The sequence below is a fragment of the Columba livia genome, chromosome 13 (assembly GCF_036013475.1).
Source record: "Columba livia isolate bColLiv1 breed racing homer chromosome 13, bColLiv1.pat.W.v2, whole genome shotgun sequence".
Taxonomy (NCBI): Eukaryota; Metazoa; Chordata; class Aves; order Columbiformes; family Columbidae; genus Columba; species Columba livia.
In genome coordinates, this window is record NC_088614.1 from 3,233,886 (window position 1) to 3,246,077 (window position 12,192).

Below are 12,192 nucleotides of genomic sequence, written 5' to 3' on the forward strand. Positions count from 1 at the left end.
TAAGGACATGCTAGTATTTTGTTGTATTTAGTTTAGGGGGGGGTATGTTCATTTTTTTTAAGATCCAATAGTGGAATAACAAAGTTGTGAAGTTTTAATATATTAATAGCATCTCTGTTCAAAAATACAACTGCTGTTGTGATCAAACATGCCGGCTGGCTGGCAGCAGGAGATGCAATTTTCCCCCACCCCATTCGAATGTATGGTCTCAGTTCCACAGACTGAGTTCACATAGGTAGTTCACCTCCTAAAATTAAAACAATAAAATAATTTAATTATACTGTAAGTCTTATCAGTAGGACTAGGTGCAACTTTATTTGGGGAGGAAAAAAAAACCTTTCGGAAATTGCATTTGAAGTTCCTCATGAAATACAGCTTTATTATGAAATCCTTCTTATTCTCAAGATATAGAGCATCGTGGCAACCCAGATATTTAGAATTATAGTCCACAATTCCATTCTGTTTGTAGTACAGGCTTTCTGGCACACTTTAATTATTTTTTTCTGGGGAACAGAGTGGTCAGATTTATTACCAAGGTGGACTCCAAAGGCAATATTATTAAAGTTCTAACAGGTGAATAAACCAATACGTTTCTTCAAACCATAAAGCAACTAGCTGCACTTGGAGAAAATAGATGTGAATAGCTGAAGCAGAAGAGTTCAGAGGGGAGTAACAGCCTCATTCCAAGAACAAAAAGGCTGGTTAATGTAGAAAGAAAATAGATGACTGTTTCTAAAATGTCTGCTCAGGTTCTGGAACATACCAGTAACCTGAATTAGGTAAGATTGTATTGAAATCTTAATCCAAATAATTTTAGTACTCTTACACTTAACTTTTCTTTAATCTTAATTTTGCCCCTGAGACACAGGGGTACAGCCTTAAACAGCAAGTCAAGAGGGTTAAGTTCATAAAAATTATAAATGTCAGCAAATATTCTTTGCTCAGGTTACTAAATATCTTGAATAAAAAAGGCAATGGATGATAAACTAGTAAATATGTGTTTTTACCACATTCATGTACGATTTAGTAGAAATAAGCAGAGGCATCATGAGGGAAAAAAACAGCATGAAAACAATGTTTCATATGTTATGACATCTCAACATTTTATACATCACAAATTCAAAACATACTCTCAGAGCCTCAACAGCAGCGGATACAATGTCATTCTGCACATCACTAAAATGGAGCCACTTGTGGACTGGAGTACAGCAGCACACATCAATTTTTACGACAGGACATTAAAAATTACTGTTATTCATTTCAAATTGCTGTAGATAATTACAGAACTTAATTGCCGAGCTGGAAATACTCCAGATATGAAAGGTGCTTATACCTTTCATCTTACAAAAAGCAACGGGCTCTCTAATGATGCTGAGTATTACCCACAAGGCTTTTCATACAGCACCTTCTAGCATTATGATAAGGCACAAATTTATGGCCAATTTGGAGAAAAGAGCAAGGCACCTTCTGACAATGTCATTACCAATCGTCAGGAGAGTTTACTTCAAGGTGTTTCACCTAAGGAGATGGAGTATCTAAATGCTTGTGTGGATAACAGTGTTACAGCCTGGAGTACACGGCTGGGTTACAATGCCTTTCTCTCAAAGATACATAACTAAATGTAGCAACAAAAATGCCACCGGTGTCATAGATTTATATGTAGCTTTTCTTGTTTGTTTTGGTTGTGTTTTGTTTGGGTTTTTTAAACTGAATCAATCCCAGAGATTTCCAAATCACTCACCGTATTAAAACACCACTAAAATACATGAGCAAACAGTGACAAATGGATAGATTATTGTAAATATTAGAAAAGATTAAGTTCAAGAATAAGATTATACCTCAGATTTGCTCTTGCAGCCCTAGCTGCATGACCCCAGCAAAGCTACTCAGCCTCTACGGGAAATATGCAACTTATAATAGTCTTTACACCCCCTGTCATGATGGAGAACCATTTATGTCTATTATTTTCAAACAAATAAGGATTTTAAATACCAAAAGCCATGATTCTCTCATGTTTTCTTCAAACTTGTATCATAACTCAGAACAAAGTCACCCAAACAGTAAACGCTGGTGTTTTACACCAATACAGTCTGTCTTGGGTCATGCTCTTCAGATCTGTAATGGCAGTTAAACCACTACAGAGATACCTTGATGGTAAAAAAAAATATACACAAACCACCCAAAAGACACAACACACTAAGACCAAACAATGACAGAAAAACACTTTTGCATTTCATGAGGTCTTGGAATTAAAACCAGGTTCATGAACAAGAAAAATCAAGCTTATGGATGGTTAGTCTCTCACCGAGTTTTTGCAAGTAGCTATCAGATATATCAAATTTAAGCTAAGAAGTTTGCCTCATCCAGTATCGTTTTCAAACAAAAGAAATTGGAGGCAGAATATGAACTTTTAAAATAGTTGAAATGTAAACAAAACACAAAAAATGCAAAAACTGATAGGTTGAAAGCTCAAGCCTTTGAACTAGAAAACAACTGAGCTAACAAATACCCTACCTCATTCGGTACAGAGAACTAGCAGTTTGCCTGACGAGCAGCTCTTCAGTATTGTGGTTTGTTGTTGTTAAACCAAAACAACTCCTACTTTACTCCTTACACACTATTTAAAACAGTATTCTAGCAATAGATAATTTTTTCCGCTTTTTTTTTCTTCAGGATTCATCCACTATTCTGTCCTACAATTTCACAGGCATGGATTAGTATTGAATTCTCATAAATCTCCCATGAAGTGAGGGGTTGGTATCTAACACAGCTTCCCATCCCATTCATTATAACTCTTCAGGAAAGGTTTCAGAGACAAAAGCCTCTATAACTACCCAGCCCTGACCCACCACCAAAGGAGGAAGACTCTGAATGAGGCACAGGTCTCCATGAAACAAGGACAGGGTTGTGTACTCAGAATAGTCCATGCTGCAGAGTCCCACCAACACTCACCAGCGATGTCAGCAAGGCTAGAACTCTGACTGTAGCTTGAGAGAGAAACCAGAGACCAGCAATAGCAAATCACCACAGCAGAGAACTAGAACACCCTTCAGATGATTTCAGATTTTTTGACTTTCACTATTTTTCTCCTACCAACCATCTCAAAACTCTAAGTTATCTCCCAGTTGTGGTATGATCTTGCTCTCATTCAATTCCTGTTCTATTGCTTCTCCATGTCTACAGCCCAGTTCTAATCGCCACTGGATTTGTCATACACGAGTCCCTCAGCTTCTTCCTAAGCCCATTTCAGTTCCACTTTTCATGGCTTTCTCTTCCTTCCTCACACTTACTACTTCCACCATTCTTGTATTGCATTCTTTTTCTTTGTGGTTCTGATTACAGGTTTCACTTTTAATCTCAGTCTTAACAAGTCGGGACTGATAGCACCAGCTATAACTTTATTATGTAGTACAAAAGCCACATGTTATGGTGGCCTATGGCTTCCATAGTCTCTCCCACCCCTATCAAGAGAGAAAACTTTGTATTTTTGAAGAAGGAATTATGTTCTCATATACTAGTGAATTCATTTTGGAAATCACTGTGGAAATAACAATATTACTACAGCATTACGGTGTCTTTTAATAATTTCATGTTCCTTTTTGAGAGATAAGGAGCCACACTAATGGAACAGAGACAGCCTCAATCTATTCCCTGCTACTGGAGTTCTGCAAATATTTGAGGTGGAATTTCTCCTAGGAGCTGTGTAGTCAAAGTCCTGTGACCCATACATGACAGAAAAAGATAAAATATTTTTCACATGCATACTATTGCTATTTAAGTCTGATTAGTCTGACCAAATAACTTTGAGGCTAGATGTTGATGGAGAAAAGGAATCAAGAATGAGGTACAAGAGCCATTTCTCCATGCTGCTTAGACAAGTCCTCCCAGAAAAACTCAAGCCAACCTGCTGGGTCATACACACTACTCATTTGCACATCCAGTCACATCCCCTGTCAAGATGCAGAAAAGAGAGACTCTTCTGAAAAAAGTTGTGTGTCCTGTCTGGCCAATAGAAATGGAATGTTGTTGAACATGTAGAATCATTATTTAAAAAAAAAAAAAAAACCACAAGAAATAAAATCATAAAATGAAGTCTCATGTAGGTGTCTATACAGCAGTTAAAACTCATTGCATAGTAATAGCAATCTCTCCAAAGGACCAAAGCAGGGAAAACAGCTTGGATTGAACCTGCTATTCCTTTCTGTTGAAATGAAGGGTCAATATCTCAGCTGCACTGTCAGTAGAACAGCTCCTATTGACCTACGCAGAGCATGGATTGTACCCAATGAGTCCAGGAGTGCAGTAGGTCTCATTCATCTTGAGGAACTTCACCAAAAGGATTATCAAAACCAATTAGTCACTTGGCTACAGGCACATTAGGGACCAAGTGCAGATGTATCTGACACATCTGCAAAGCTAGATAAACGCTAGTATTGCAGGAACCAAAGCCAGCAGATTTGAGCAATAATATCACAAATATAAGAGCGTGATTTAAATACAAACACTCTCAGGGAAGGAGTAATTTAAAAAAAATATTGATGGGCCTAAAAAACAACTTTGTGAATCCTTATGTCGGACTTCTGAAAAAGAGAAGTTGCTTTTACTCCACACAGACTAGTTCAGTTTAAGTAGGAAAGCAGCTATTAAAATAAGTATCGATATAGTCTTAGTTCTCTGGAATGTTCTCCAGAGCAGAATTCAGATGTCTAACTCATGCTATGCTGTTTAGCATTGAAAACATTGAGTTCTCAGAAACTGAAAGATACCCCACTCTGTTTAACTGTCATTATTTTTGTTTGAATGACTATGCATCAGTTCTTTGTAGCAAAGTATATACTCTTCTCATAGAGTGTTTCTCATTAAAGTATGACTAGTTGAGTCCTGGAACAAAAGGGATAAGTATTAAAAACAACCTAATTGAAGTTTGCAAGGTATTCAAAAGAAAATAAAGAAGTCGCTTTAATTTTTTGGTAACTTGGTTGTTTTTGCTGGTTTGTTTTGCTAGCTTTGTGGTTTGTTTGGGGGCTTCTGTTTTGCTTGGGATTTTTTGTTTTGTTTTTTAATAGTAACTTTTATCATTCCAAAACCAGCATCATGATCTCTTCACTACCTGAAAAAAAATAACCTTTATGTACAATACATTATTGTGAAATTATAAATTGCCTCAATATATTGTGCAGTTACCTGTGTGACCTCAGGGGAAACAGACTGAATATTTAAAAACTGAAGACAAAATTAAATTCTCACTTAACTAAGCTAAAAAGCTTATCGTAACATATAACTATAAAAAACGTATCTTGGAGAATCCATCACAAACATACTATCAGATTCAGCAAGCTGCAGTTAAGGTAATTTCTATTGATGACTGCCTGTATTCACCAAGAAAGAAATGCAGTGCAAGGTTACTGAATGCTGGCAACAATTTAGTAGAGTATTTTTTTTTTTTTAAGTATGTGATGTGTTATAGAAGGGAAAAGTATTTCATTGTGCCATTTACCTAAACTTTCTAAATATTACTATCACTTCAGTTGGGACTATTGCTTTTGCTGAGAGATTACACTCCAAGGCAGTGTTGCTACAGCAGCTAAATTTACCACAGAAAATATTTCTACCTTGGAAACTATGAGTGCTTTTACACACTCCAAGTGCTAACTAGATAACGTAGGAATCTTCTTGCAAACTGCAGTTGCTCACCTAAGTAATCCTGCTTCTACTTGTTGTCTACGAGCGCGCTCAAATGATGTTGTACTGCAGTTGGATAACGAAAGGCTGTAACGTATCATTTACCTGCAGCTCTTGATTCAAGGTTTCATCACGTTGCTTTGACGCTGAAAATGAGTTTATGTCTAACGAAGAGCCCCCATTGCAGCTGCAGACACTGTGAGCAGCAGGCAACGTGCTGCATTGTGATGCAGATTTGCTGAAGCATCTGCAGCAGCACCAGCATTTCCCAGGGCCTGCACTGTATATCTTCTATTATTCATAGAACACAATGTAAGTGAAGCTATAAATTTTACCACATACTAAATGTAGAAAGAAGATAATGGAAATTGTGAATTATGAATGAATCAGTGTTATTGTGATTCCTCAAGGATTCTGATGTAGATGATTACATGCAATGACACTACAGCTAAGCTGCTTTATATTGATCTTGAAAAATGATGCTAAGAATATTATAATTAATATACAGAATTCATAAATTAGTTTGTCATGACAATGCCAAATACAACTAACTGTCAAAGGCAATTACGTATCAATGCTACCTAGGGGCAGGCAAGCCTGCTTTATTTGGAATTACTGAATTGGGGAGAGAAAGATAATAGCTTGCAAAAATGTGTTTCCCAGCTACCCACATGTGTTCTTTCACATTTAAATAAGCCACAGGCAAACTTTGTGGAGTATTCTGTAGTGAGCACATTCAAATGCCAAGTAATACGCAGCAAGATTGGGGTTTTTTTTTGGTAGGATAAATGAAAATGAAATAGTTTCTTTAAATGAAAGAAGTATTCTTCCATAAATTGCAAATCAAAAGCTCCTACAAGTATGAACTCATCTTTGCCAGTTTTTATAGCGATAAAAACAAATTAACTATTACTCTTCACCGTTAATAATAATTCTCTTCTTGATATCAAAGATGGGAACTGTTACGGTTTCATAAAGTTTAGAAATTAATAAAATTATTCACTAAAATTGCTCTAGCTACAGTCAACATCAGCAAAACACTTACTGAACCTTGGGGCAAATCTAAATCCTGCAAAATCTAAAAAGTAGCAAATGTACATTAAAATGAATTGGATACCAAAGTTCTCACCCACTACAAAACCTCCGGAATTTGGTTCCTTTCTCATAACAACCTTTAGTCTGTTTGTAGCTTCAGAGTCATGACTGTCACTCCTTTGAGTGGACTTGTTGACTTAAACAATCATACAAGAAAAGGACTAACAAGACATTTTTTAGTTTATTACTGCATACACCTGTGTTTAAAATACTCCTATTTCCAAGTGTTTGTGCGTTTTGGGGTCACATATTCTAGTAATCAGGAAACATTGGTTCCTTGCTTATTCTCACATTCATTAGTTGGGCATCATGGACAGGGCCCCCAAGCCCTTGGCCTTTTTTTCCACATTTGAATCCACACCAAAAGAATCATCCCTGAGGTAAGGGAAGGGAGGGATAATAATGGAATTTGCAAACCCTCTTCATATTCAGTGCAGCCTCTTTAAGTTTGCGCTAAGGCATATGGTATCAGCATGAAATTCTCCTATGGAAAAAGACCAGGATATGAAATAATAAGGGTTCTTAATTTCAATTCTTTTCTAAGGACTAAAAAAGAACCACAACCCATACCATAAAAACAGAATAAATAACAGTACTCAATTATTTCTAACCAGCTTGAAAATATTATAACAGACAGGAGAGAAAAACTTGAAAATGACCAAGTAAATAGTCTCAGGACATTAATTTAGCAATAAATAAATAAATAAATAAATCTGTATTTCCATACAGGACAGCATCTACCTATCATAATTAGTACCTTGATATACAAACAGATTTTTATCATTTCTGTGATTTTCAACCTGTATTATTTGTTCACTAGAACACCATGTTACTCATGGTACCCATATACTCCCGTGGGAATTTTGTTCCACTTTAAACCAATACAGATGGACTTAATGTATTCACACCTATGCTGCTGATGTTCATCATCTTAGTACAGGGTGTTTCAAAAAGAGGGACCCAAAACACCTTGTGTTGCCGTTCAAATCAGGTCAATCTTTTTGAAACATCCTGGACATTTAAAAATACCCAAACCTATGTTAGCACACAATAGCACAAGTTGATACAGAAATCTAAAAAAAAAATTCAAACAAGCAGAACTTCAGGATGATTATGGGATTCCTCTTATGTTTGTTAGTGCAGCACCATTAAACTGAAAAATACCACAGATTAAGTAGATTTAAGAGCCTTCCATTTAACAATATAGAAACACAAGTTACTACTACTCTGCTACAGGATCTCAGCCAAACATACAAAGTTCACCCATCCAGCTGTGATATTCAGAGTCCATAGGCTTTCACTGTAATACAATTTCTGCAAAAAAAAAAAAAAAAGCCCATCAAGTTCAAGATTTATGGGCTCTAAACTGCCCTAATTCCCCTTGGTAAAGAGAATTTGTAAAGCGTGTTAGCTTCAAATCTAAATTCATTCAAAATCATCCACATTGTTTGTGTCATCCTTCAAAGCACTACGCAAAAACTGCATAATTAAGCTCCACCACAATGGCAATTCAAATATGATTTTTTCTACAGGTGGCAAAACTGAAAGGTGAGTGAAGCTACTGATTCAAAATAACAAGAACACAATATCCTAAGTGACTAAGAAATCACAGGTTCCTGGGTTCACAATACTGTCATCACTCTGAAGTCACATTCCTCTTTTAAAAGACTCTTGTATGAAGATGAGGATTCATTCTGCATATTTTTGTATAAACAAGAATATCCTAAATACATTAGAGCACAAACCATTATGAAATACATAGTCATATAAACAAACATTACATGATGATACATTATTTAAGGGTTAAACACGAATCTAATGTATTAATTCATCTGTTAAAATGTATGCATCTTACACCATTAATTATAAAATATCTAATACAAACTTATAGAATTAAATATAAACCTAGGTTTTGATTGATCAATGACTTTAATAGTAATGATTTCTAATATTTGGAGCATTCTAATATTTGGAGTGTTAGATTATTTTTCAATATCTAGAATTTGCTTACATTGTGTACATCAATATTTGTATCATTCATATAACTTGATGCTTGAAAGTTACATTTTTACTTCTAGAGAAAGCCAGCTTCGCTATTCTTTTGCATGACTGTGTTGGAAATCTCCAGTAGTGTTAAGTCTTCATGGGAGCTTCACCCCATATGGGAAGCCATGGCCTTTCCACAGAAATGTGGCCATTTTCATAGCCATCCTGGATGGGATTTCAGTAATCCGTACAGTTTGTAAACCTAGTATACTAGAGAAAATGAAATAAAGGCTTCCAAGACTCTTGAATAGTGTTTAATGGATTGCACAGGAACTTTTTAGGTGGCAAAATAAGAGAAGCAGCAAGTCTTCGTTATTTTCTCCCCACGGCATTTGTTGCATTAACAGAGGAAATGACTGCACAGCACATGGATCATGTATCGCTGTATAAACATGTCCTTTGATCTAGTATAGATGTACATACACTGGCTTTCACAAGAAACATTTAAACAAAATGCTTGTTTACTTGCAAGGGTTCTTCTGAAGTTAAACTGGGATGAATAGGCAATTAAAGTTCAAAAACATTAGATGTAATTAAAAACATTTCCAAGTAGTTCTGCACATGGTTAAGTGATTCTTGCCATATGAACTTTAAAACTGTTGTGCAGAATAGAGACTAATTCTCTCTTTAAAAGGTCAGATTTCTTCTGTCTCTATCAAGCAGGATTTTTGTTAATTCACACTTCTAGAACTGACTGTCCCGATTGGCATGGTTGCTTTTATTTTCCATTCCCATCACTAGATACGACAGGTTTTAGAGAAATGTTTAACCTTATTTGAAAAAAATAATCTGACCTTTCCATGAGGTCAACACTCTACTAATGTCACTCAAAAATCAGAATCCTAGAACCAAAGATGAACTTCATTTTGATTCTGAAGTGACAGTCAACTCAACCACCAGACAGCCCAAACCCTCAAATCCAGACTTTGCTCAGCTCCAGCAAAAGCCTTTTCTTCCCATTGTCACTCATGCTGTTGTGTGGAACTGAGCATCAACAAGTTCCAGCACATCAACCAGCTTTCAAATGAAGACTCACAGGAGGACACAAGTGTCTGCAGATTCAAAACAAGCAACACATCAACCCACAATCAAATACCCTGCCTGGCACTTAGCAAGGAATGCAGCAGCTTTTGAAGTCTCATCTCTTAAGAAAACAGAAGGTCACATCAAGTTAGTTAAGTGTGTCAATTTATATCCACTCAGACAACACGTACTTGATTTTTATTCTTCTTTTTTTGTAAATCACATCAGCAAACAAATAAATATGAAGAAACTTGCTACCACTCTTTCAGAGATTTTCCATTCAAGATTCAATTTATGAAGACAGAAAGAAGTTTCAGATATAAACCAGAGATATTTTTTTGAAACTGAAGTGCTATTGCCAAAAAACTCTCTGATAACATCAAGATGGATGATGTTTGAACACCAATTGTGTTTGAGTCAGATAAATGAAATGCCAAAGAAGAGAATTACACATCTCTCATCAGTTAAATAGTCACAAGAACATTACTCAGGGGGTAAAATTATGGACATCCAGTAACGACAATTGTTAGTTATTGTATCTACAAGAGCGCAGCTTCTGAAGGAATCTAAAGTCACTATTTATTTATTCCATGCTTCCAAACCAGGCCACTGCTCCAGCAACAGTCTGTTCTTTTATGAATGCAACTGTGTATTTACAAATAATGAGTCACAAATGATCATTAAGAGCTTTGTTTTGCTGAGACAGACACCCATCTGTACAAAAATAAGTCTGTAAAGGAGATTTTTACTAGAATTTTTTAAAAAGTCCAAAACAATGAACTGAAACACACACTACTATCATAGAGCTGTTGTTACCAGAACTTCATTTTATAATTATCTCAAATTTAAATTACATCACGTACTGCTGTAAAGACACTGTCCTATTACTGCCATTTTCAAAGTGTGTCCCATTATATTTTTCTCTGTTTGTCTATAGAAATCCATTTTGTAAAACCATATTGGCAGTCTTCTAAAATGGGATTTATGGTACCATTTAAGCACTTATCACTTGCTATTCATCCTTCCAGCTACATTATTCTTCCGGGATACAAAATACTAAGCATCTCAACAAAAACAAACATTTCGTAATTTAGGGGGAGTTATTCTTTTTCAGACAAAACACAATATTTTTCATGGCCCATTTATTAATTATAAGCCAAAATAAATATAATGATTTAGATGTAAAAATTTCTTGTAATTAATGAGCATGAAGAAGTCTTAATATTGAACAAACGCAGCCACTTCTAACTTTAAACATGAAAGTAGCCTCAATTTTCTCTAAAGACTTACAGAACCATAAACTAATTAGGTCTTTCCCCCGTGTCCCCCTTCATAATGAGAAATAATAGTTATTACTAAAACTAGAAGAGTTAGAAAAAGCAGACAAGTTTTTGGAAACAGCCCTTCCCTAGGCCCCAGCAATAGCTCCATATTCCAGAGTCCAGTTTTGCTACCTGTACCAGACAAGATAATTAATAATATTATTTATCTTTTCAAGCCTTTTCTCACTTTTAAGCATGGACCATTGAAACTGAAACAAGACAAACACGACTTTTCTAGAGCATAATCAGCCAGATTAATTCCATGGGCTCTACGGATGCTAACTAACAAGAGTGACAAACAGGCTGCACAGCATCACAATTACAACCTTTCTAAAATACAAGTACATAGCAGTGACTTGAAAATAATTATTTCACATACAAAGCTCTGAAGCCAATATTAAAAGGATTGTAAAGTGCGGAATATGGGTTTTCAAATACATCCAAGTCTACTAACATCTGGAAAAATAAGACACCGACTGACCGCAGCAAGATTCTCTGTAAATACCAAAAATTCTTGTTTTGTTCTCACAAGATACAGAACCCTCTGCAAATACAGCCTGTGACACACAGGACCTGAAGAGACAAACGGGTAATGGTGGAAGCTTCCCAATCAGGATCTGCACATTGGAATTAGAGGGCATGAGGCTTCTGTTGTAGTTATGGGAGTTAATTCACATAATTGAGCATGATAATATGCCATCATTTCAGACAAACATCGATGACACTTCAAAGACAATTCTAACTGTACTGGCAAGAAACACAGTTTGGCTTACAGGAAGAACAGCTATCTACTTACGAAAAAGGCGAGATCACAAATCTTTCTCTCTCCTAATTTTTGTGTGCGTCATGCAGGCGTGAAGTTCTATAAAGCAAACACACTTCAAAAATTGAGGTTGCTGAGCTAAACCACACTAAACTAGCACATCCTTTAACGATTATCTGCTTAAAAGCAAGGAAATGAATAGGTTCAGGACATCATCCTTCTTTTAGCTGTCATTAACTGTCAACATAGATGTTACACTCA